The 26,810-nt window shown below is 41.6% G+C and overlaps 1 protein-coding gene across 2 annotated transcripts in view; it reads left to right on the forward strand.

Annotated features, from left to right (window-relative positions):
• Positions 1–18,477: 18,477 nt before the first annotated feature.
• Positions 18,478–26,810, forward strand: part of LOC109037811 (alpha-tocopherol transfer protein-like) — a 37,686-nt gene continuing 29,353 nt past the window's right edge. Inside the window, exon 1 of one of the 2 annotated variants that reach the window (XM_019052632.2) lies at positions 18,478–18,601. The gene's annotated coding sequence lies outside the window, so the exon portion shown is untranslated. Of the gene's footprint in view, positions 18,602–19,952; positions 20,049–26,810 lie in introns of those variants that run through there. The other variant, XM_072296222.1, reaches the window with a different exon arrangement.

The following is a 26,810-nucleotide window of genomic DNA, read 5'->3' on the forward strand; positions in this document are numbered from 1 at the left end:
GCCAAGGTCGGCTGCCAGTCAGCTGATAATCGAGTTGTCGTTACTCTGGGTATAAAGGACTCTAGTAAAAACTAGAGTCCCTTTATACCCAGAGTTAAGACAACTCACTTTTGGTTCGGCTGAAAGTGGCCTAAAAAAAAATCCAATTCTGATTGGTTCTCGCTCATGGAGGCCGAAACGAGTGCACCAAGATGGCGGTACCTCGAATGTGAACAAGAATAATGAAAATATCTCCTAATTGTGGTTTATCAAGAGTAAATTGTTATTTCCATCGGTCCAAAATGAAAATAGATTAAGAAATTATTCACAAACCAATCTCATTTTCTTTTTAATTGATCAATTTGTTGATGTTGTTGTTTTTGTGTGACAGACATCGCAGGATTCCTGATCCTTATCCCTCAATATCGTTCGTTTGGGTGCACTCGTTTCGGCCTCCATGGCCAGCCAAGGCCGGCTGCCAGTCAGCTGATAATCGAGTTGTCTTAACTCTGGGTATAAAGGGACTCTAGCCGAAACGAGTGCACCAAGATGGCGGTACCTCGAATGTGAACAAGAATAATGAAAATATTACCTAATTGTGGTTTATCAAGAGTAAATTGTTATTTCCATCGGTCCAAAATGAAAATAGATTAAGAAATTATTCACAAACCAATCTCATTTTCTTTTTAATTGATCGATTTGTTGATGTTGTTGTTTTTGTGTGACAGACATCGCAGGATTCCTGATCCTTATCCCTCAATATCGTTCGTTTGGGTGCACTCGTTTCGGCCTCCATGGCCAGCCAAGGCCGGCTGTCAGTCAGCTGATAATCGAGTTGTCTTAACTCTGGGTATAAAGGGACTCTAGAAGTGAGCTAGGGTAATTAAACTTTGGGAATGTTCCTATCTCAAAGGGGACCGTCTTTTGGGGGGGTCAAAATTTTGGTCCCCCCTCAGGGGGGGCGCGGGGGGCCCCCAACTTTTTTTTTTCAAATGGCAACCCCTATCTTGTGATACATCATTCGATAGAGCATAAAAAACTAAGAATTTTGGCGCAAACCGCAGATCAATATCTTAATTTTTGACCGAGTTATGATAGGTCAAAGGTCAAATTTGACCTATTTTCAAAAAATCATAACTCCGGTTCAAATTATGGTAAAGAAAAAAAATAAAACAAGAAAATTTACCAAATTGTGTCCGCTTTTAAGCAAAAATTGCAGAAATCACTTCGCTGTAATTTTAAGGGGGGGCTTGGACTCCCAAATACGTCAATTCAAAGGTCATTCAATTTTCCCACGAAATAAGCCAATTTCCTCTAGATTTGCCTCCACATTATCGCAGTAAAGTCAAAATCAGTTCAACATTACGATGGCAAGTCCCCAAATTTCGGGAAGAGTTAAAAAAACGAAATTTAAGGTGATTAAATTTGACCGTTTAAATTTCTTTTTTTACAATGTTTTCGTGTGTTTTTCGTGTGTTATTCGTAGTATTCGTTGATACGCTTGTTTAAATTATTACTGCCGTATAATTGAAATTTTTGTCAAATTTAGCTTCTCATCGATGTTACGGTGAGCCGCCATCTTGTTTGTTTATTTACGGCCGTAAGAGCATCACGAAACCTAAAAAGTCGTTGACCAATCAAAAAGCGGAACAGTTTTCCTGTAGTAAAAAGATACGAATGGCCATACTCTGTCTATGAAGGTACTCTAGTTTTTACTACCGGAAAATTGTGCAGCTTTTTGTGCTCTCACGGCCGTAAATAAACAAATAAGATGGCGACGCACCGTAACATTAATACGAAGCTAAAATTTGAAAAAAGAGGAAAAAAAATTCAAATATACAGCAGTAGGTAACAATTAAAATTAGCATATCTACGACATCTACGAATAACACATGAAAATACAATTGAGTCGCCTTTCGCCTTTGCCCGACCTTTGTCACGGGAGGATGCAAGATGAGCATACCCTCAAGCTTTTTTTTTTTTTTTTTTTTTTTTTTTTTTTTTTTTTTTTTTGTTTTTTATTTGCAGGTTTAATGGCTTATGCCTCTTCTCAGAAGTCTACATCCACCTAAAGGGCGATAGAGACATCCATGCTTCAGGCTTTTCAAATTTTCAGGGATTAAGGCCGAGTAGAACCTGTACCTGCAAATTGAGTCCCTTTATACACATAGTTACGACATCTCACTTGTGGTTGGGCTAGGTTAGGGCTAGGTTGGGCTGAGCTGAAAGTGGCCTAAAAAAAAATTCAATTCTGATTGGTTCTCGCTCATGGAGTGATGGCGGTACCTCGAATGTGAACAAAAGTAATGAAAATGAAACTTGTAAAAGTAATGAAAGTAATGAAACTTGTGGTTTATCAAGAGTGAATTGTTATTTTCATCGCACCAAAATGAAAATAGATTATGAAATTATCCACTAATCAATCTAATTTTATTTTATTGCAATTTCTTGTGTTAGGTTTTGATCAGTTTTGTTGATGTTTTTGTTTTTGGATGACAGACAACGCAGTATTTCTTATCCTTATCCCTCAATATCGTTCGTTTGAGTGCACTCGTTTGTGCCTCGATGGTGCTCCATGGTCAGCCAAGGCCGGCTGCTAGCCAGCTAGCCAGCTGATAATCGAGATGTCGTAACTCTGTGTATAAAGGGACTCTATCTGCAGATCTACTCGTCAGTAACCTCAAACTTGCTTGCTGGTAACAGTCATCTTGTTTTGCTTATTTATGGCCGTAAAAACATCGTGTTAGCCTATTCTCGCGCGACCCATGAAAAACCGGTACAGAAATGGCCATATTCTGTCTATAAGGGTACTCTAGGATGTCTGTGAAATCCCCTGCCCCTCTAATTTTTACTTAGTTTAACTAAAGATTTAGGAACTTTAGGGATGCTGCTAGGTCACTCCTGGGCTCCTAGCTCTTCCTTCAAAACCTCGTTCGAGAGAGTATGGAAAATGAAAATTTTTCGCGCTAACTCGAAGTCATTATCTCAAACCGTTAAAAATGACGGCCGGTTAAACTTCAAAATGGTCGAAACGGCAACTCGGTTTAATGCCGAAGGATTTGCTTGCAACTCTCTTACTGGCAATACTTTGGCACAAGAAAAACAAATCTGACGCTAGAGCTTTCAAGAGCCCGAGTTTCTTCAAAATGGCGGCCGGTTAAGATTTAACATGGCCGAAAATTGGAGACCTCAGTTTACTTAAAAATCTAATGTCAAATCCTTTATTTTGTACCAAATTACCATGTGACATCAAGTTTCAAACAAATCTATAGGCAAAAAATCGATATTGCCAATTTTCGGCAGTTTTGCACTTCCACCGGCAGTCATTTTGAAAACTTCGGGTTAAAGTACCTTGAGAGAGTATGAACAACTAGAGCGACAACGTGGAGAACGAAAATCACTAGAGAAGTGCCGATCCCAACCTATGCATTTAAAATATTAATCGATAGGACAGACAGCGCATTGTAAACAAGCGTTTTTAAGGATTGTGACTTCGAAACTGAGAAAATTTATACAAAATTAAAGTTTCAGACGTGCTTTTATAATTTTTGATCAGTGTACCTACTCTCGAAGTTTAAATATGTCCCACTGGATAATTCGAGTTCATAGGTTGACTGCCTTTCTGGGCCCCAAGAGCTACATGGCCTGATCAAACCTAACCTCCAAATTGTCGAGTTGTCCATACTCTCCCTGCATAGGTACTCTCCTGCGAGGTTCTTTTTTTTTTTTTTTAAAAAAAAAAAAATCTAAATTCAAATTCATTGTTCTTGTGTCAAAATACCCCAATGAACAGAATTTCAGGAAAATCCATCGGCAAAAGACCGAGCTGCCAATCCCGTACATTTAGCGACATATCTCATATTTTGCGATTTCCACCTGGTGACATTTTCAACAAAACCTATGTTCCAAATTCCAGTTAAGCCCGTATCAGACGATCATAGTAGAGGCTTCCAAGAGACTCATCTATTGCCCCGACTTATACAGCTGGAGTGAGCTGGCCAATGAGAGGGCCAGGAATGGCATCGATAAACCTCGTTGAAGCCTTTACTTTGATCTAGAGTCCCTTTATACCCAGAGTAACGACAACTCGATTATCAGCTGACTGGCAGCCGACCTTGGCTGGCCATGGAGGCCGAAACTAGTGCACTCAAACGAACGATATTAAGGGATAAGGATCAGGAATCCTACGATGTCTGTCACACAAAAACAACAACATCAACAAATTGATCAATTAAAACGAAAATTAGATTGGTTTGTGAATAATTTCTTAATCTATTTTCATTTTAGACCGATGGAAATAACAATTTACTCTTGATAAACCACAATTAGGTAATATTTTCATTATTCTTGTTCACATTCGAGGTACCGCCATCTTGGTGCACTAGTTTCGGCCTCCATGAGCGAGAACCAATCAGAATTGGATTTTTTTTTAGGCCACTTTCAGCCCAATCCTGGCCCAACCAAAAGTGAGTTGTCGTAACTCTGGGTATAAAGGGACTCTACTTTGATCGTCTGATACGGGCTTTTGTGGAGAAAGTATCTTAGCTGTTCAGACCCCATCGTTTCATTATGTCTTCATCACGGAAATCGATGAGAGCTTCTCATGAACCTCCCCCAAAATTCCAAGCGAGCGGCCAAAATAACCATTTAGGGATCAAAAAAGTACTCGTTCGTAATATGCCGTGTGAGATGTCCGTAATTATGTATTCATGGTCGTAAAATCTAAATCTGCTGTCAGAGATGATCCTTAACATATGGTCAAGGCCAAAATCCAACATGGCGGCCAAAGTGACCTTATGAGGGTAGAAAAAAATGTTCGTTCGAAATATGCCGTGAGAGATGTCGATTAATATGCATTTCTGGTCGTAGAATCCAAATCTGCTGTCAGAAATAATCCTAACCTTAATTAAGGTCAAAGTCTAAATCCAGTACTCATCGACGCATTGAGGATAGAAAAAAAATGTCCGTTGGAAATATGCCGTGTCGAGGGATGGCAATTATTATATACTTTTCGTCGTAAAATCGAAACCTGTCGTTTAAAATCATTTTGAAAATCAAGGTAATAAGGCCTAAATCCAACATGGCAGTTGAACTGACCCCTTGAAGAATTGAGGATAGAAATAAAGTTCGTTCAAAATATGCCGTGTGAGATGTCGATTACTGCGTATTTCTGGTCGCACTAGCCGAATCTACTCTTAAAAATCATTCTGAAGATTAGGGTGAGGTCTAAATCCAATATGGCGGCTAAACTAAACCTTTAGGGATAGAAAAAAAGGTTCAGTAAGCAAGGTAATTTACACTTCTTGGATTTGATTTTCTCAGAAAAATTGTTTGATAAACTACCCTAACGGGTAGCTTCATCACACGCAGCCATTCCTGCCGTCAGCTTTGATTTTAGAGTCGCAATATTTAATACAGGAATTTCCTGGGAGAGGGTATTGAAAAATGTATCGCATTTTAGAATTCTGCGACCCTGAAAATCTCGCATTTTCATGCACTTACAGCTACACGGTGCAATATTTCACCCTGGACAGTAATTTCAGCTGTCATATTGGATTTCGGCTTTGACCTAATGTTTCGGATCATTTCTAACAGTAGATAGGGATTCTACGACCAGAAACACATAATGATCGATATCTCACACGGCATAATTCAAACGAACATTTTTTTCTATCCTCACTCCTCACAAGGTCAGTTTGGCCGCCATATTGGATTTTGGCCTTAACCATACATAAAGAATCATTTTTGATAGAAGATTTGGATTTTACGACCAGAAAAAACACCAGAATTAACATCTCACACGGCATATTGCGATCGAATATTTTGTTCCGCCACACTGGATTCAGACCTTACCCGGATCTTCATGGTGATTTTCGACGGCAGATTCGGATTGTGAGACCAGAAAAAATCGGCATATGACACGGCATATTTCCATCAGTCTATTGTTCTGTCCTCAAAGGGTCAGTTTGGCCGCCTTATTGGATATAAGCCTTTGCCTTATGATAAGGATCATTCCTGGCAGCAGACTTTTGTATTCGACGACCAGAAATACATAAAAATCGACCAGTGGCGTGGTTCCAGGGGGTCTGAATCCCCCCCCCCCCCCACCTTAGCCTCGTGCGATTTTTTGCGATTTCCACCTGGTGACTTTTTCAACAAAACCTATGTTCCAAGTTCCAGTGCCGTAGCTTGCTCAAATGCAGTCATTACATTGTCTTCAATACGGAAATCGACGAGAGCTTCTCAAATTTCATGAACCTCCCCTGAAAATCCAAGATAGTGACCAAAAAAAACCCTTTTAAGGATAAAAAACGCTCGTTCCAAATATGCCGTATGAGGTGTCGATTGTAGTAGCGTAGCTGGGAATTCTTAAAGGGGGGGGGGGGTGTCCATTCAAAAACGTGACGGTGAAGAGCTTTGCACAAAAAGGGCCTAAAATTCGCCCGTTTTTGGGCCCTCGAAATTGGGATCCGTGCGGTAGGTTATTTATTATCCTTAGGATGACCCTTTTTTTTTTTTTTTTTTTTCCTTTTTCTGGTGGGTTGCCCCATGCACTGCGACCTCTCGATCTATTGTGCCCAGTTGTTGGTTCCTGGTTAGTCCCAGAAGCCCTCCCCTTCAACAAGTTGGAGGAGAGTGCCCGCAACTAACTCAGGTGCTAGACAGTCATCCCAGGAGTTATCTCCTCGGATGTCCTGTCTTTTCTTTTCCAGAGCTTCACAGTCGAAGATGATATGCTCTGCAGTTTCCTCTTCTACCTCACACAGCCTACACTTTGGTTCATCCTTGAAGATACCCATCCTGTGCATGTGTTTCCGCAGGAGATTGTGTCCTGTCAGTAATCCCGACAGTATACCTAGCTGCTCCCTGCTACGATGCAACAGGTTTGCAGTCATTTTCCTTGAGTAGCCTTCCAGCATTTGCTTGGAATGTCTCATGCCTTCGGCATTCTGCCACTCTTTGTTCGCCTCTTCCATCACCCAGTCCCTCACTGTTGTTCTGAATCCTTTTTTGGTCAGTCCAAACACTGGTTCTGGTCCGATGTAATTTTCCTCTGATGCCTCCTTAGCTAAGCGGTCAGCAGTTTCGTTCCCCCTCACACCTGTGTGCCCACGAACCCACACCAATGTGACGTGGTTGTCGTTGGCCAGTCTTGTGAGCCTCTGTATGCCCTCCATGGTCAATTTTGAATTGACCTTGAAGTTTGATACCGCTTTTAGAGTTGCTTGGCTGTCCGAGAAAAAGGTGATCCTTTTGTCTCTCCAGCCTTTGTCTATAGCGTTATTCGCTGCCATCATTATGGCGTATAGCTCCGCCTGGTTCACCGTGGTGCTCCTGCCGAGACTCGCCTTCAGTTTGCAGTTTTTGTTTCCGTACACCGCTGCTCCTGTCTTATCTCCTGACTTAGATCCGTCAGTGAAGTAGCTAACTTCCGAGGCAGCCAGGGCATCGTCTACCATTTTCTGGTTCCCCTCGCCTTCGCTGATGCGGAGCCTGTATGGAATGTCGAAGTTGTACGTTGTTTTCATTTGATCAGAGACCATGTGTAAAGCCGGAGGGAAGCTTGGACTCTCACAGAGTGACTGGTGTCTTGGCCGCAGTTTGCCATCTAAGCTGTTGGTTTTCAGCCTAAAGGCTCCTGCTACTGCCTCCCCCTTCACTGCTAGGTGCAGGGGTGGCAGGCCTAGCATCACCTCCATTGCCGCTGTTGGAGTTGTTCTCACTGCTCCTGTCGTGTACAAGCATGCCAGTCTTTGCAGCGAGTCCAGCTTGTTCCGAGCTCCCTTTTGCTCCGTTTTTTCCCACCATATGCATGCTGCATATGTTATGATGGGTCTTACTATCGACGTATAGACCCATTTGGTTATCGCCGGTTTCAGCCCCCACCTCTTGCCAACCGACCTTCTGGCCAAATTCATGGCCCTTTTTGCTCGGTTTATGATGTGCTCTAGGTGCTGGTTCCAGTTCATTCTTTTATCTAGGTAGACACCTAGATATTTGACTGTGTCAGCCACCTTAATTTCACTTCCAAAAATGCTTGGAGCTTGGATGTTACCTAGGTTGTATTTCCTTGTGAATGGGACCAATGTCGTCTTCGTAGGATTCACCCTGAGGTTCTTATCTCTGCACCACTCCTCCACGATCCTGAGAGCTCCGCTCATTAGGTCTGAGAGGTCGTTGCAGTGTTTTCCTCTTATCAGTATAACGAAGTCATCTGCATATGCTTGCGCATAGTATCCAGCCTCATTTAGACGAACCAGAAGTTCATCTGCTACCAGGTTCCACAATTTGGGAGAGATGACTCCCCCTTGGGGGCAGCCCCTGGTTGCGCGAACCCTTCTCGATTCTCCAAACAAGTCTGCATTTACATGACGACCTCTAAGGAGGGCCTCTACCCATCTGTATGTGGTGTTGTTCAGCCCTTTTGTCCTGGCAGAGTTTAATATCGCATCAATGGATGTGTTGTCGAACGCTCCTTCGATGTCGAGAAAAACAGCTAATGCTACTTCCTTGCTCTTCATAGCTCGTTCGATTTGCTCAACAAGGGAATTCAGTGCTGTCTCCGTGGACTTCCCAATCTGGTAGGCATGTTGGTGGCTGTGCAATGGTGCTACCCTCAGTAGCCCCTCACACATCCTTCTGTCAACTAGCCTTTCCAGTGTTTTAGTTATGAATGAAGAAAGACAGATAGGCCTATATGCCTTGGCCTGGTCGAAGTTCTTCCGGCCATGCTTGGGCAGAAAGACCACTCTGACCTCCCTCCACCCTTGAGGTATGTAACCAAATGCAAGGCTGGCTCTTAGGATCCTGATAAGCGCAGGTTGCAATATTTCAGCTCCCTGTTGTAATAGTGCTGGCAGTATTCCGTCAGGTCCAGGTGCCTTGTATGGTTTGAAAGATTTCACCGCCCACTTTAGTCTGTTGACCGTGACAGTTTCCCTCGCCTCGTGCCAGTCCAGTCTGCCCGTCCTCCTTACGAAGGTCTGCGTCTCCCTGGCCTCATTCGAGTTTTCGTCCTGTAACGGTTCGCATTCGGGGAAGTGTGTTTGCAGGAGCACCTCCAGTGTTTCCGCCTCCGTCTCCGTTAGCGATCCATCTGGTTTCATAAGGTTGCCTCCTTTAAACGCTGGGTCTTTTGCTAAGAGTCTCATGAGTTTAGCTCCGTCTGAGTATGTATCTATCTCTTCGCAGAACTTCCGCCAGGACTCTTTTTTCGCCCTTCTTAACTCTCTGTTGTAAGCGTTTAGTGATGTGTAGTATTCGTCCCAACTTCCATCTCTTCTCGCTTTATTCCAGAGTTTCCTCGTTTCCTGTCTTAGTTCGCCCAATTTAGGGCTCCACCATTCCAGTGTTGGTTCCCTTCTCTTGATCTCTGGACAGCTGTTGTGATATGCTGATGTGATGACCCCCTCTAAGGCGAGGGCTGCTGCATTTAGCTCCTGAATGTTGCCGTACCTCAATTCTACTTCTCCTAGTCTCCTGACGAGCTCTTTTCGATAAAGGTCCCAGTCAGTACGTCTAGGATTCCTGTAGAAGTATGTGCTTTTGGCCTCTACATTCAGCTTGAAGGTGATATACCGGTGGTCTGACAAGGAGACCAGCTCCTTAGCCACCCTCCAGTCTTTTATTACCCAATCCTCTGCGTTGCTAGATGCAATTGTGATGTCTATGACCTCACTCCTGTTTCTAGTCACAAAGGTTGGTTCGTTACCTAAATTCAAAACGTTTAAATTAAAACTGCTTATAAATTCAAGTAGTTGGTTACCTCTACCATTTGTGTCTGTGCTGCCCCATGCGACGTGGTGGGAGTTTGCGTCTGTTCCTACGATCAGTCTGCTCCTCCCTCTCGTTGCATAGTCTACCAGCCTCTGAAGTTCCGCTGTTGGTGGTTCTAATTCGTAGGGGAGGTAGGACGATGCAAGTATAAACTCCCTCGCCCTGTCCTCCCCTTCTCTTTTTACATTCACCTTCACCGCTGTTAGATCTGCAGTTATGAGGTTTCTTAGCGGCATAGAGTTTATTCCCTTCCTCACTAATATGCAGGTTCTGGGTCTGTTTTCCCCTGACAAGTCATAAACTAAGTCAGCGCCAGCCCCACCGAATCCTGCAGGTTTCCCTTTGATGGTCCAGGGTTCCTGGATGAGTGCAATGTCCAGTTTCTTAGTGAGGAAGTTTTTCACAAGGTTTGCTGTCGCAGCCTTGCTTTTATGCAGATTGATCTGCACGATCTTCATGCCCTGCTTTCTTTTTGTCCAAGTTCGTTAGCCTCACTGAGTTGAATCCGATGTAGATAACCATCTTCCTCGCCTCCAGGACTGCCAACGAAGCCATGTCCACTACGCACACCAAAGTTTGACCTTTCGTGGTCTCCTTTGAGTGTATAACTTTCCAGTCTTTGGTAAGAAGTCCACCGTTCTGTCCCTCGATCTTTTCCAAGATCTCGGACGGCTTTGCCTTCTTCAACTCTGCTGGTGCTTCGAAGATGACCCTGCAGCTTACGATGAGGTCCTTTGCAAGGACCGCCTTCAGCTCTGCCCCTTCCCAGGGTACCAGAGTAGCCGTCTTATCCTGCAGCCAAATTTTGGTAACCAAGTTTCTGCAGTACAGCATCAGTGCTCCCTGCTCGAATTTGGTTCCCTGAAATTGTGGCTTACTTTCTGAGTCTGGTTCTATCCTTGCTAGAAGAGCCTGCTGTACCAGCTCCATTTCTTTTTCGCTGAGCCTGCTCTTTGGATAGTCCTTCGGTACCACTGCCATTTTAATGCTGGTGACTACGCCAGAGAACGAAGGTCCTGGTTGGTCTTTCCAGCGTTTGTTTGGCACAGTGTTCTTGGCGGAGTCCGGTGTGCTGCTGTCCGATCTCCCTCTCTTGGAGGTTTGGCCTTTCAGCTGCAGCTCCCTTAACCTATCTGTTTGCGGCTGCGAGGAACCAGCTTTTTTCTGTTTCCGCTTTGCCGCTCCAGATTTCTTATTCGAGTTTGCAGGTTTAGAGGGGGGTTTTCCCTTTTCCTGCTCCCCGGTGGTAGCTGTGGGGGTGCCGGCTGAAGTCTGCGGGTTGGTTGTCATTGCTGACTTCCCCTCCGCTGCCTTCTCCTGCTCCTCCCTCAGTTTTCTTTCCCTTCTTCGCTTTTTAATTTGGGCTCCAGAAAGTTTCCTCTTCTTCGTTTTGTCCTTTGGCTCGGTCTCTCCGGTTCTGGCTTCCGCCACCCCGGTAGTTTCCTCTGAGGTTGCTGAGTCTTTCGGTTCTCCCAAAAGCCTCTCCTCCGTCTCAGAGGAGACTTCCATCACCTCGGATTCTTGCAGTGCGGCATTTTCATGCCCCCCGCCTGTGCGGAGTTCTGAGGATGTAGCAGTGTGTTGCTTCTCCTCATTCCCCTGAAGTACCATCTCTAGGTCTGAGTCTGGTCGACTCTCCCCTGAGATGTTCTGGTTTTGTGGTGTTTCAGAGTGAATTTTATCCATATGAGTCCCACGAGATGTGAGGAAGTGGTGTGGTCCACCCTAGCAGAGCCTCTTACCAGGGTAAGGCTACATACGCTGGGAGGTCGCCCGGTATCCCAGGGCTCCGTTAAGGCACCATTTGCCCCTGGTGCCATACTCCCAACGCACGGGTCGCTTAACACGCTGGGTATTTGGGGCTTGGAGCGTTTGGTCCGCGACCTTTTATTCATATATTCAAGGCTACCCTACACAAGTATTACACGACGGCACTACCTACATAGGGAATCCAGCTATCCGCCACCTGCTGACGCGCCCACTAGGTAACGCCCCCAACCCGTGGGAGGATGACCCTTTACACATACTAGAATATCAGACTAAGTATATACGAACCGTTTTCGAGATACAGGGGGTCCAAGTCCCCGATTTCACTCATTATTGCAGATATTTTAATGTCCAATTCCGACTATAAATTGTTTTCTGATTTAGATATCGAAGCGCGGTTTGCGGTGGTGGATTCAGCTACATCTGGTGGATTTTTCTACATCTTTCACAAAGACCTAACTTGATTTTCTGGGTGGGGGTGGGGGGGGCGGAATCTTTTTCTGTACAGGTTGTGCACAAGATATGGGTATTTGTTAATACCTCGAGAACGGTTGCAGATATAGACTTGCGGTTTGAACGAAACTTCCTTGAATTAAATTAGGTACAATTTTGGTGAAGGGTCATGACCCGCCTTGCCCCCCCCCAGGTGGGTGGGGATAAGGAGCAACTTCCGAATCTCGAAAGGTGTAGTCCCAATCTCTCCCCATAGTGTGATACCGCGTTAGAAAGAACATACAAAAAGAATTATTCGCGTTGATTATACAGGTTGCCATCTATAAGCGTCACAAAATGTCAGCTAGATCAAGCTCAAAATGGCGGAAAATTGATATGTTGGTTGTTAAGCGGCCGATTTGGCTGAAATTCCTTGATTTACAGTAAGTAGGTACGTGTTTGATGATGGATTATGTCCCCTCTGTCCCAGGGAGCTGAGTGGTGCATTCAACTTCTTGAAAAAATCGAGATGACCGCCATTTGAAAGGCTTCCAACTTAAAAACAGCGTAATGTATCTGCATTCTGATGTCAGATTCGTACTACTTCTGATTAAAATATCCCTTATAGATGGTTCATGGATACCTACGCTTACGAGGATAGACTTGCGGATTGGACGAAGGTACATTTTTGGTGAAGGGTCATGACCCGCCTTGCCCCCCAGGTGGATGAGGATAAGGAGCAACTTCCGAATCTCGAATGGGAACCCCCGCCGTGTGATACCGCGTTAGAAAGAACATACAAAAAAAATTATTCGCGTTAATTAAACAGGTTGCCATCTATAAGCGTATCCATAAGCCATCTATAAGGGATGTTTTAATCAGGAATAGTACGAATCTGACATCAGAATTCAGATATATTACGCTGTTTTTAAGTTGGAAGCCTTTCAAATGGCGGTCATATCCTCGCGAACCCCAGCGATACATCCCGACCAGACGTGGCAGGCCTGACCGTTCCTCTCGGGAGTATGCAAAGGCTTACCCCGTGCAGCATGTAAGCGTTAAATTTTTCTCAAGTACAAGTTACGCCCCCTCCGATGTATTTTTTCTTTGTTTCTTTGTTTTTTTCTGTCACCATTGTCTCGGGCTACTTCATAAAAAATTGTATCTATTTGTAGATAAAGGGGGGAGGGGGGGAGTGATAGAAAAAAGTGGAGGCCATTTCCTGACTCAGGGACTCAAAATATATTTGAAAGAGAGAGCATGCAAGATGATGGTTATGAAGCGTTAAAGTTGCGCACTTGAGTCGCAGACAGACTACGGTACAGGACATTTCAGCTGTTTAGGGCCAAAATTATGATATTAAATGGCAAAAACTGCCTAAAACGATGTTGGGATCTGATTAAGCGTAAAATTTTGAACAAATTTAAAAAAAAAAGGTCAGATTTTTCCATTTTGAAGGGCTAAAAAGTCGGGAGACATGGTAGAGCAAAACTTATTTGATTCTACTCTACTCAGCTACTCCGCAACCTCCTCGACCACTGCGCATCCTCCCGCGCATAGCGGTATAGCAGTCCCGGAGCATTCCGTAATTTCACTCACTTTTATAACTTGATTTTAAAAAAACCTGGGTCCCATTTCCAAAATCTGATTAGAGCGGGCTCATTTAGGGCCTATTACCTGTCGATTTACGCAAAAATCATACAAATCGGCCCGGTAGAACGCTCAAACGAACTATGACAAAAAGTATAAATTTACATTGTTTAAATGGGAGAATTCGCAACTTTACCACTTAATATAAAAAAACCTGGGCCATATTTTGAAAATCTGAAAAGAGTTGGCTTATTTAGAGACAATTGCCCGTCGATAGCCGCAAAAATAATTAAAATCGGCCCGGTAGAACGCTGGAACTAAGCGTCACCAGTTACGCAAAATTAGGAGGTCTTGGAGCTTATATATATGATTAAAAAAGTTATTGAGCTTTTTCGAACTTTGGACCCCCAAGCTTTGAACTCTACGTGAATTAAAGATAAATTTTAAACATGTCTCCAATATGCATCGATCCTTATTGCGTATTTTTGAACCGCTGCACCCGAATATGATCTAAGATATTTATCTTTCGCAGACCAATTTTCCGGGAAAGTCGATTTTCCACGGAGAGCGAGCTTTTTGTTACTTTTTCAACGACTTTCCTGTCCCAGAGACTTTCAGAAATTTTCCAAGGGTATGCCTTGATGTGGTAAGAGTCACTGAACCCGAGTTTGACCTCCACTTGTTTCTGATACCTCCCCCTCTCCCGGTTTTCTGAAAGATTCGATTTTTCCGGGCCTACAGGGATGTAAATGCTTTCCTGGATTGTTCCCTTTTCCAGGAAAATTTGAAGAATTTTTCGCATGCGTCGTACATTGATTCTCAGGTAATTTAAGCTGAAAAACTAGAATATGGAGACAAACATTTGTTATCACTCTCCATTTTGCTGAAAAAGCCGCGGATATGAGTATTTTTGGGGGTTTTCGATGTTTTCCGAACTGTACCCCCTGCCTGCCTAAGGTACGTAAAATGTAACTCAGACGTGAGATATATCTTTCAAATATATTTTGAGTCCCTGAGTCAGGAAATGGCCTCCACTTTTTTCTATCACTCCCCCCCCTCCCCCCTTTATCTACAAATAGATACAATTTTTTATGAAGTAGCCCGAGACAATGGTGACAGAAAAAAACAAAGAAACAGAGAAAAAATACATCGGAGGGGGCGTAACTTGTACTTGAGAAAAATTAAACGCTTACATGCTGCACGGGGTAAGCCTTTGCATACTCCCGAGAGGAACGGTCAGGCCTGCCACGTCTGGTCGGGATGTATCGCTGGGGTCCGAACCCACTTGGGCGCTGCTGAACATCGAGCATGCCTCAATTTCGTGCGTGCTGGCCGCGTGCGGGGGTGACCCTCTCAATCCCCGTGTAGGGCTGTTCTATCGGTTGTCGGAAAGCTACCGAAACAGTTACGATAAGAGCGCTCTCAGCGATAGCGATCTGAGTTTTCGGAGCTGACGAAAATAAACTGTTGTCATGCGTACATCTATTTTACGCGCCACTGCGCCAGGCAATCTGACAAACTGACACACGGGACAACAATGTAATGAGTGCGAGCTCTTAAAACTCCGATAAGGCGGGCTGTAAACGACGGCTGTAAATCGGCCCGGTAGAACGCTCAAACGAACTATGACAAAAAAAATAAATTTACATTGTTTAAATGGGAGAATTCTCAACTTTACCATTTAATATAAAAAAACCTGGGCCATATTTTGATAATCTGAAAAGAGTTGGTTTATCTAGAGACAATTGCCCGTCGATAGCCGCAAAAATCATAAAAATCGGCTTGGTAGAACGCTGGAACTAAGCGTCACCAGTTTCGCAAAATTAGGAGGTGGAGCTTATAGTATAGATTATTTTAAAATAGCTTTCCCCTAGTATACAATTGATGCTTCAAACGGAATCAATTGTTTTAATGACATTTTCGGCAAAATCATGGGTTTTCCCAGGATGGCAGCCTCTCGTCCCTCCCGGACTCTATTGTTGCCAGATAAGTTGCTTTTTTAGCACTTTTCCCAATTCAAATCCATGTAAAATATTTACATTTATCGCAAAATCTGGCAACCTCTCGAGTGAAATAGAAAAAGGTAGAATCGCTGAAAGTCTGAATCCTTCGAAGTTTATATTAATGATGATACTTTATTCTATAGTATAGGCGATTCTTTTTTTTTTTTGGTGCTTTAAAAGCGGGAAGAAAATTGAGTTCCGGCAACTACTGGTCGCATGTACCAGGAACGGGCGGCAAGTCCCACTCCCCGACAGCCGCAATCGGCTGAAAGGGGGATAGGGGTTGGTATCGTCTGTAACCGAAACTGGTGCCACTACCGACGGTGGCGATGATATCGTTTACAGCCCGCTTTATCGGAGTTTTGAGAGCTTGCACTCATTGCATTGTTGTCCCGTGTGTCGGTTTGTCAGATTGCCTGCGGCGCAGCGGCGCGTAAAATAGATGTACGCATGACAACGGCTTATTTTCGTCAGCTCCGAAAACTCAGATCGCTATCGCTGAGAGCGCTCTTATCGTAACTTATTCTTAACGGAACTGTTTCGGTAGCTTACAGACAACCGATTGATCAGCCCTACACGGGGATTGAGAGGGTCACCCCCACACGCGGCCAGCACGCACGAGATTGAGGCATGCTCAATGTTCAGCAGCAACCACCAATGAGCTCTGAAAGCGGCATATTCTAATCAAAAAGTGCAGAGTTTTTGCCATTTTTCGATTGTAGGCAACGGACTACATTATACAGGGTGTACCAAAAGTCCGTCCCACCCCTGCTAACTTTTGAACGAATTGAGCTAGGGTAATGAAACTTTGGGAATGTTCCTATCTCAAAGGGGACCATCTTTTGGGGGGGTCAAAATTTTGGTCCCCCCTCAGGGGGGGCGCGGGGGGCCCCCAACTTTTTTTTTTTCAAATGGCAACCCCTATCTTGTGATACATCATTCGATAGAGCATAAAAAACTAAGAATTTTGGCGCAAACCGCAGATCAATATCTTAATTTTTGACCGAGTTATGATAGGTCAAAGGTCAAATTTGACCTATTTTCAAAAAATCATAACTCCGGTTCAAATTATGGTAAAGAAAAAAAATAAAACGAGAAAATTTACCAAATTGTGTCCGCTTTTAAGCAAAAATTGCAGAAATCACTTCGCTGTAATTTTAAGGGGGGGCTTGGACTCCCAAATACGTCAATTCAAAGGTCATTCAATTTTCCCACGAAATAAGCCAATTTCCTCTAGATTTGCCTCCACATTATCGCAGTAAAGTCAAAATCAGTTCAACATTACGATGGCAAGTCCCCAAATTTCGGGAAGAGTTAAAAAAACGAAATTTAAGGTGATTAAATTTGACCGTATAAATTTCGTTTTTTTTTAACTTTTCCCGAAATTTGGGGACTTGCCTACGTAATGTTGAACTAATTTTGACCTTACTGAGATAATGTGGAGGCAAATCTAGGGGAAATTGCCTTTTTTCGCGGGAAAATTGAATGACCTTTGAATTGACGTATTTGGGGGTCCGAGCCCCCCCTTAAAATTACAGCGAAGTGATTTCTGCAATTTTTACTTAAAAGCGGACACAATTTGGTAAATTTTCTCGTTTTATTTTTTTTCTTTACCATAATTTGAACCGGAGTTATGATTTTTTGAAAATAGGTCAAATTTGACCTTTGACCTATCATAACTCGGTCAAAAATTAAGATATTGATCTGCGGTTTGCGCCAAAATTCTTAGTTTTTTATGCTCTATCGAATGATGTATCACAAGATAGGGGTTGCCATTTGAAAAAAAAAAGTTGGGGGCCCCCCGCGCCCCCCCCTGAGGGGGGACCAAAATTTTGACCCCCCCAAAAGATGGTCCTCTTTGAGATAGGAACATTCCCAACGTTTCATTACCCTAGCTCAATTCGTTCAAAAGTTAGCAGGGGTGGGACGGACTTTTGGTACACCCTGTATATCTCTGATAAGGTTGTTTTTTCCCGCCAGATGGCATAATCAGCCAATTTATCCCCATTTATGGAGCTTTTTCCGCTGTATCTTTGAATGCCGAGTCCGACTATGACTTTGGTTTGTCTCTAGAATGCAACAATTTGCCGGAAAAATTAGGATAAAGAGAAAAACTGAAATCATTTACGGATTCGACGCTAAGTTTACTCAAGAATCACAACAATCATATTCCCAGAACAATTTTTTTTTTTTGTCGACCTGTGTAATTTTTCGGAGCAAAATGCATTGTGCCAACACACATTTTTCCCGAAGATTTCGTTTCAGCAGAGCAGGAATGGTTTCCTAAAGTATTCCACTGTAGTTTCCCGCTTTCAGAGTTGGGGGTTGTGAATTTTTTAGGTACAATTTTTAAAACCATTCGTGGCGATGGGTGCAAAATTTCATGAAACTTTATAATATTTGGATTTCATAATGAAATTTTGCCTGACTTTTGCGATGGACTCAGTAGGTTTGCCGAATAAGCGCACGGAAGCAGCAAAATCTTAATTTTGAAGATTGGGGGGGGGGGGGGGGGAATTAATCAAAAGTAGAAATTTCTTATTAAATTCTCAGATAATTGTTGCTGTAGATTGCATATGCAGCTCTTGAAAAATCATTGAAATTTCATTAGAAAATAAATTTTACGTTGCATCTCAAAATTGGGGCATGTTCTTTCCAGAAATTTAAATTCCAACGGCAAATTGAGAATGGTGGAATAAATGGTGTGAATTTTTCAGATGCTCTCTTATCTAAAAAAAAAAAAAAAAAAAAAAAAAAAAAAAAAAAAAAAAACCCGTTCAGAACTGATCACAAAATACTTATATCAACATTCTGACTTCACAAATATCGATTTTTTGTCGCCTAGACTTGGCATTGGCCCCGTAGCAGTGAGTCGTGAGGCAGTTGACCTTGAGGACTGATTTCGACTATTCTCTCCCCCCTCTCTTCAGATCTTCTCGGATCTGTTCGCACCGTTCTCCACCAACCCTGCCGGGTTCATAGTTTTCCTCATCAGTCAGTCATTCTTTCAGCTCGAGCAGGGAACACAACAGCCCTGATCAGTTTGTGCACCGGTTCGTTTCTTTCATCTATTTCATTCATTCTTTCTTTTTTGTTTGTTTTCATAAACAAAAACGTTACCTCTACCTGAAGAAATTCGAACTGAATTTCAATGCTTTTGAATGGAACTTGTTGTTCGCATCTTTCCAATAAGTACATGTTTCAAGCATTTCGTGCTTTTTTTTATTTTTTGTGGGCACTTCTATGACTTAGTTACTCACCAACATTGACCGGGAGGCTTAGAACTTTTTCCATTATAGGTCAATTTTATCCGTCAAGAAATGCTGCTAAGGGCTGTTCATGAATTAACTAACGCTCTAGGGGATAGGTGGGTCTTCATAGTTTTATGACCGAGCGTGACAAGGGGTAGGGGGTGTTGAGCTCAACGTTACATGCCAGTATGCGAGATAAGGTAAGATAAGATAAGATAATTGCTTCATTTACTCTTGGTGGGTTTATAAAGGGAATTTATTAGCCTAACAATAAAGGTAAACTTTTCCCGGTTTTTTTGTGAAGGGAGGGGAGGGGGTCGAGGCAAATACATTACGGAATTATTTTGAGGGTGTTTGGAAATGCGTTATTATCGCATTAGAAGGGATTGGGTGGGTAAACAAAACGGGAAAATCTGATTACGTAATTTATTGACAGACGTTTGTGCTTTCTCGAAAAGATTTTATCCATTCACTAGGAGGTACACACCCTTGCCGATCTTACTATATCAATAGACTAGAGGTACACCCCCCTAACCCACGGAGGGTGCTTCGCGGTTCTGTCTCAGCAACCAAAGATATGAGGGAAATTGAATATTTAGAAGCAATGTGCTTTTTCTTAGAACAATAATATTAAGGAACGTCTTATGTTTTTACTAGTTGCACTCTTCCAGAGAAAAGACCACCCTCATACGTGGAGCGTAAGAGTTGAGATTATTCCTAACTTAAGTTTTCACTTAATTTTTTATTTTATTATACTTATTTTGTTTATTATATTTGTCAAGTATTTATTTACTTATTTGAAAACCATTTTTTTTAAATTTTTCATGATCTATGCTTTTATTTCTATTACCTACAGACCCATTTATGAGTTTTTTGTTGTATTTATATTTACGATCTTGGCTGTATTCTTTCTAGAGATATCCTTTTTTTTGCGTAATCCATTTTTTTTTTATTATTTTATTTACCCAATTAAGAGTTTTGAAATTTTTGTACCTATGATATTTTGAGTGTAGAATCCCTCCTTTCCCTCTCAAAACTCACATAGAGATAGATAAGGAGCACTGAAGGATTCCGAAAACGATAGAATCAATCGAAGGAATGGAATAATAATTAGTCTTATTCATCCGCAGGGATTCGAATTCTCTAAGCCCGCCAAAGCCATATCCGAAACGCCGCTTACCGTGCACTCGGCCAAGGATGGACCGGTTCAGTGCATACGTCACAAACGCGCTATGTATCGGAAATTTTGGTTAGTTCAAGACCGTCCTGGCCGACTTTTATTGCGATTATAAGTACTTTAAACCTTAAAGTTTTTATTTTCGCCTGCTGATATTGTAAGTTTGACATTGACATTGTAAAATAAGGCAGCCTTACGGTGCCTTACGAGGGGGGGAGGGGGGAGGGAGTAGGGCTGAGCCTAACGTAAGCTTTCCAGCCTATATTTAAAAAATTTAAAATGCAAAAGTTCATTTCTCGTCAGGTTGATAGTAAAATTCAAGATGAAATAGAGGAAATCAACACATCACCGATTGCTGACCAATCGGACCATGCTCCTGTTAATTCTATTGATTCCCACTTCTCCACTCCGTGGGATGATGAGTAGTGACTTCATCGTTATATCAACTTTATACTTTTAACTATTCCAAAGAAAAAAAAAAATCTTCAATTTCGCTCAATGCACTTCTGTTCATTAATCTAATTGTATCGTTAATATTTCCTCTGACCTTCAAAAATTTAGTTTCACTACTAACAATTTTGGCCTAAAAAAGTCATTGCTTTTCTAAAAGAATTAAAAGAAAAAGAAAAAATGTATAGATCTGCGATAATGGAAGGGGGGGGGGGGGGGGTCAGTCGAGCCTTACGAAATTTTTAGAGAGAGGGTAAGGGATGCCTTGGGATGCCTTACGAGGAGGGAGGGGGGTCTAAAAACAGAAAAAAGTGTTTCACGTAATTTATGAGTGGATCCTAATCTGTTAAGTCACAAACTGAGATACTACGTGGATTCGGGGCTCACCGTTGATGTATGGGTTAGTTCCAATAACTGTATGCGTTTTTTGAAGTTTTTGTCTCTACCGTAACCCTGAACAACAACTTAAATTCAAGGAAAATAAAGGTTCAAATGTTCATAACCATTTTTTCCGTCATAACTCACTAGACCACAATACACTGACGATACACTTAAAGACCATAGCCGTCAAGAATCGAGTTCCCCTTAGATTCAGCACTTTTTGTATGGTCTTTGTTTTGGTCCTAATCGTAGATCATACAAAAAAGCTGAATCTAAACATAACTAAATTTTGGACGGCGATGTTCTTTAATGTATTATGAATATAATAATGTGGTCTAGTGAGTTATGACGGCGTAAAATGGTTATCAAAATTTAAAACTTTATTTTCCTTGAATTCAAGCTGTCGTTCTGGGTCTACGGTAGGGACAAAAAGTCTGAAAAACGTTATGAGTTATTTGAACCGACAGACATTTTCTCATCTAAATTTCACGCAGAGCAAGATTTGAGCAACGAAAATTACTGACAGTAACTCCTATCCACGATACTACCGTAACACTTCAGAAAGAGGCGAGACCCTTAACTTCTTCTTTTCTTGAAATGGTTACCTCTCTTTTGAAATGCATCGTCCGAACGATATGAAAAAATGGTGAATATTTTTTAAAAATTTCAAGTAACTTTATCCAATGTTTCAAAAAATTATAACAGACATTTTAAAAATAATACCGAATAATTTTTTTTTTTTAAATTATCGTTAAAATTTATTAGCCGGACTCTCGTCAGGCACTTTCGAATTGTTTTTAAGTTCCGAAAAACAGGGTTTTTAAATAACTAATAGACGATCGGTCCCTCAAAAAAATCAAATTCATTTACAAACTTTTTTGAAGGGAGTGCACCTTTTAGTCCACAAAAATTGCTAGATTCCTATCGTTTTTATTTCGCTTAAAATTCTTTCAACACTCCGGCAAGAAAATAATCGAGAAAACCATAAAATACTCAGATGACACCCCATCCCTTCTTAGAGTGCCTATATAGCGAAAGTCTGGACGGATCGCTTCATGGAGGGCTTAAGGTCCACAAGTGCAGCCATTCTTCTAATCAACTTCTAACACAAAATTTCACGGCCAGTCTGCAGAATCTGCGCGCAGATTCCCATTCTAATCAAGATGGCCAAGAATGTGCATAAATAAGGGTTCTTCCGCAAAAATGAGTAAATTTATGCAAAAACTAAGTCAAATACGTGCTTTATAAACGACGGTTCCTAACAGTTGTATTAAGGAATCGCTCTGAACAATTGAAAATCATAGGTTGACTGCATTTCTGGGCCCTAACTTTATTCGCGGAGGCATCAATGAAGGCCTGATGGATTTTTGAGTTTCACATCAGTCTATATTCTCGCTACATTGGTACTCTATCCCTTCCTAGCTATTCTATATTTCACCAGAACGGCTAAATGTTTTGAGTAGGATTTTCATCTGATTCTATGGATGTAGAAAGGGAGAAAAAGGAGGGGACTTGGAAAAAATTGGCTCTGATTAACAATCAAAAATTCTTCCCACCCGGGCAAAAGTAAGGTACCTATAAATTTCTAAAGTACATACAGGGTGTCCCAAAAGTCCGCACCCCCCCCCTCGTAACTTTTGAACGGTTAGAGATAGAAAAACGAAACTTTTGGAATGTCTCTATCTTAAAAGGAACCGTCTTCTAGGGGGGTCCAAATTTTTGTCCCCCCCTCAGGGGGGCGTGGGGCCCCCAGCTTTTTTTTCAAATGGTAACCCCTATCTTGTGATATATCATTAGAAAGAGCATAAAAAACCTAGAATTTTGGCGCAAACCGCAGATCAATATCTTAATTTTTGATCGAGTTATGATAGGTCAAAGGTCATATTTGACCTTTTATCAAAAAATCATAACTCCGGTTCAAATTATCGTAAAGGAAAAAATAAAACGGGAAAATTTACCAAATTGTAAGCACTTATAAGTAAAAATCACACAAATCACTTCAAACTAACTTTAAGGGGGGGTTTTGGACCCCCAAATACGTCATTTTAAAGGTCATGCGATTTTTCCGCGAAATAAGCCAATTTCTCTTACTTTGCCTCAACATTATCTTGGTATGTTCAAAATTAGTACAACATTGCGTTTTCAAGTCCCCAACAAAGTTCAAAAAACGAAATTTAAGGTGACTCAATCCAAGCATTTACATTTCGTTTTTTTTTTAAAAACTTTGTTCGAAATTTGAGGACTTGAAAACGCAATGTTGAACTAATTTTGAACTTACCAAGATAATGTTGAGGCAAAGTTAGGGGAAATTGGCTAATTTCGCGGGAAAATCGTATGACCTTTAAAATGACGTATTTGGGGGTCCAAAACCCCCCTTAAAGTTAGTTTGAAGTGATTTGTGTGATTTTTACTTATAAGTGCTTACAATTTGGTAAATTTTCCCGTTTTATATTTTCCTTTACGATAATTTGAACCGGAGTTATGATTTTTTGATAAAAGGTCAAATTTGACTTTTGACCTATCATAACTCGATCAAAAATTAAAATATTGATCTGCGGTTTGCGCCAAAATTCTAGGTTTTTTATGCTCTTTCTAATGATATATCACAAGATAGGGGTTACCATTTGAAAAAAAAGCTGGGGGCCCCACGCCCCCCTGAGGGGGGACAAAAATTTGGACCCCCCTAGAAGACAGTTCCTTTTAAGATAGAGACATTCCAAAAGTTTCGTTTTTCTATCTCTAACCGTTCAAAAGTTACGAGGGGGGGGGGGGTGCGGACTTTTGGGACACCCTGTATGTACTTTAGAAATTTATAGGTACCTTACTTTTGCCCGGGTGGGAAGAATTTTTGATTGTTAATCAGAGCCAATTTTTTCCAAGTCCCCTCCTTTTTCTCCCTTTCTACATCCATAGAATCAGATGAAAATCCTGCTCAAAACATTTAGCCGTTCTGGTGAAATATAGAATAGCTAGGAAGGGATAGAGTACCAATGTAGCGAGAATATAGACTGATGTGAAACTCAAAAATCCATCAGGCCTTCATGATGCCTCCGCGAATAAAGTTAGGGCCCAGAAATGCAGCCAACCTATGAATTTCAATTGTTCAGAGCGATTCCTTAATACAACTGTTAGGAACCGTCGTTTATAAAGCACGTATTTGACTTAGTTTTTGCATAAATTTACTCATTTTTGCGGAAGAACCCTTATTTATGCACATTCTTGGCCATCTTGATTAGAATGGGAATCTGCGCGCAGATTCTGCAGACTGGCCGTGAAATTTTGTGTTAGAAGTTGATTAGAAGAATGGCTGCACTTGTGGACCTTAAGCCCTCCATGAAGCGATCCGTCCAGACTTTCGCTATATAGGCACTCTAAGAAGGGATGGGGTGTCATCTGAGTATTTTATGGTTTTCCCGATTATTTTCTTGCCGGAGTGTTGAAAGAATTTTAAGCGAAATAAAAACGATAGGAATCTAGCAATTTTTGTGGACTAAAAGGTGCACTCCCTTCAAAAAAGTTTATAAATGAATTTGATTTTTTTGAGGGACCGATCGTCTATTAGTTATTTAAAAACCCTGTTTTTCGGAATCTGTATCTTCCACCTGTATCTACCACCCTGTATCTTCGTTTCGGCTGGGTTAAGTGGTTTCATTGAGGCAACACATTCTCTTAAAAGTACGATCATGCCTTTAAATTTTTCTAACGAAGAAAATTGATTCGTCTATGGATGTGCTGTAAGACTCAAAGTTTTCCTGCATTAATCACTGTTGCGCACAGGTAGCAGTAATAATTTTTCTCTGGTACTTTACATCTTTTTATTACATAAGCCTGTTTTTTTGCATGCTCACCATGCATAAACATTAAAGATTCCGCAGTCAACCGATGAAGGCCACAGTCCATTCAGGATAGGCGCAATGCTGTGAGCCATAATTATTAACTCACAATCATACCTCGTGTAAGTTACTCGCCGATGATACTTCTTAAGTGAACTTGAAAATCTGATGCAAAAAAGAAGAGGACACAAGCTGGCTTTGCCACGACCTAAAATAAAACCTCTAAAATAACAGAAAGGCAAAGTTTCAAACTTATAGGGGGAAAAACGCGGCAAAAAGCTCGTCACAGCTCGGCATAGACGCATATAGTGTGACGTCATATCTCGATATAATTTCGATATCTCGAAAGTCGGAACGTGCCCCAACTGCAAAACAAACGACCATAGGTAAATCCGCGGGATATAGGCAGGCGGGTGGAGGGATTTGCTTGATGACTACTTTTAAGTATGATGTTACGAGCTTATTATTATAGGTACCATCAATTCTTAAGAATGTGATCTCGAACGTTGTGGTGAATGACGAGCTTTCAGCAATTTGAAGTTCCATGGATTAATTGTTTGGTTTCAGACTAGTTTTAGCATTCTTTCGTCAATTGTTCATTTCGGAGGTTATTCTTGTTTGTTAGGGCACGTGTCGACTTTCGAGCTATCGAGACGACAATATCAATCCGTGACGAAATGCGTCTACTGAGTTTACGAGGCGAATTTCGTATTAAGGTTTCACCTGACGAGACATTTTTCAAAAACCTTTGTGAAAGAGGATAAAACTTGGCCTCAGAATAGTCTAAAATAAAATGTCTGAGCCCGTAGAATTTGTATTTTACCAGAGGAAATTTGGCCTCATTGAATTTTTTTAAATATGATTTTTCAAACCGGGGAAGTGCTAACAGATACAAGGAAAAACAGTTTCATGTTTTGATCATGAATGTAAAAAGCCTTTTCATCGTCAAAATTGTAGAACAAAAATCAAGATTGTGCAAATATTCACTTGGTTGGCGGCAGATAACTGGTTAAGGAACATTGCAATAGCACTGTTTCTTGATCGTAATGTTCCAATTTTTCCCCCTTTGTTTTCTTTTTTTTTTCCTTTTTTCTTTTTTTTCTTTAAATAGAAGCGAAAAGATCATTTTCAGTTGCTTGAAATTTCGATAAAATATTCTTGAAACATAGAGACTCGCATAGAAACATAAGCACTCGCTGGGGTCAGTTTTTAAAGCATAGCTTATCAAATAAAAAAATATTAAACAGGCCAAACATTTCTAGGATCATCTATCAAGGGGTGCCCTCGTTAATTATGTCGGTGTCCTTTTGTGTAGTCGCTGTAGCGCTAACTCTGTGATCGGGAGGTCCCGGGATCGAGTCCCGGCCAAGCGACCCGAGTTTGATGGGCTCAAATAATGGTTGTCTGGGACTGGTTGTAGGGGCGGAGGGGGGGGGGGGGGGACTAAAGCGCAAGGATTAGCCCTTGTGGGCTATTTGAAGTAGGAAAAAAAAAGAAAAATTCCTCGTTTACTTCCCAGAAGATATTAATAGAGTAAGTACCTATACAGGGTGATCCAAAAGTCCCTTCCACCCCCTCTAACTTTTTACCTAATTGAGGTAAAGATTTGAAACTTGGGGGATGTTCCTAGGTCAAAGGGAGCTACTTTTTGGCCCCCCTAAAATTTTCAGGGGGGCCCCCCTTGGGGGGGGGCAATGGACCCCAACTTTTAATTTTCAAATAGGAAGACCCCTTTTGTGATAGCTCGTTCGAAAGAGCATAAAAAAAGAAAACTTTTCGCGCAAACCCGAAGTCAATATCTCAAACCGTTCCAAAATGGCGGCCGGTTAAGTTCAAAATGGCTAAAAATTCACACCGGTTATTTGTCGATGGATTTGCGCGAAAATCGGTATGTAGGGGTATTTTGACACGAGAAAAACGAATTGAACGTTAGATTTTCAAAAAACCGAAATTTCCAAAATGGCCGCCGGTTAAAGTTCAAAATGGCCAAAAATTGATTATTTTGGAAATCTAAGTTCAAATGTGTTTATCTAATGCCAAAATATTCTCAAATTCCAAGTTTTAGGCAAATCTATCAGCAAAAAACCGAGGTGACAATTTTCGGTCATTTTGAACTTTAACCGGCGGCCATTTTGGAAATTTCGGTTTTTTGAAAATCTAACGTTCAATT

Source organism: Bemisia tabaci, chromosome 2, assembly GCF_918797505.1.
Source record: "Bemisia tabaci chromosome 2, PGI_BMITA_v3".
Lineage (NCBI taxonomy): Eukaryota > Metazoa > Arthropoda > Insecta > Hemiptera > Aleyrodidae > Bemisia > Bemisia tabaci.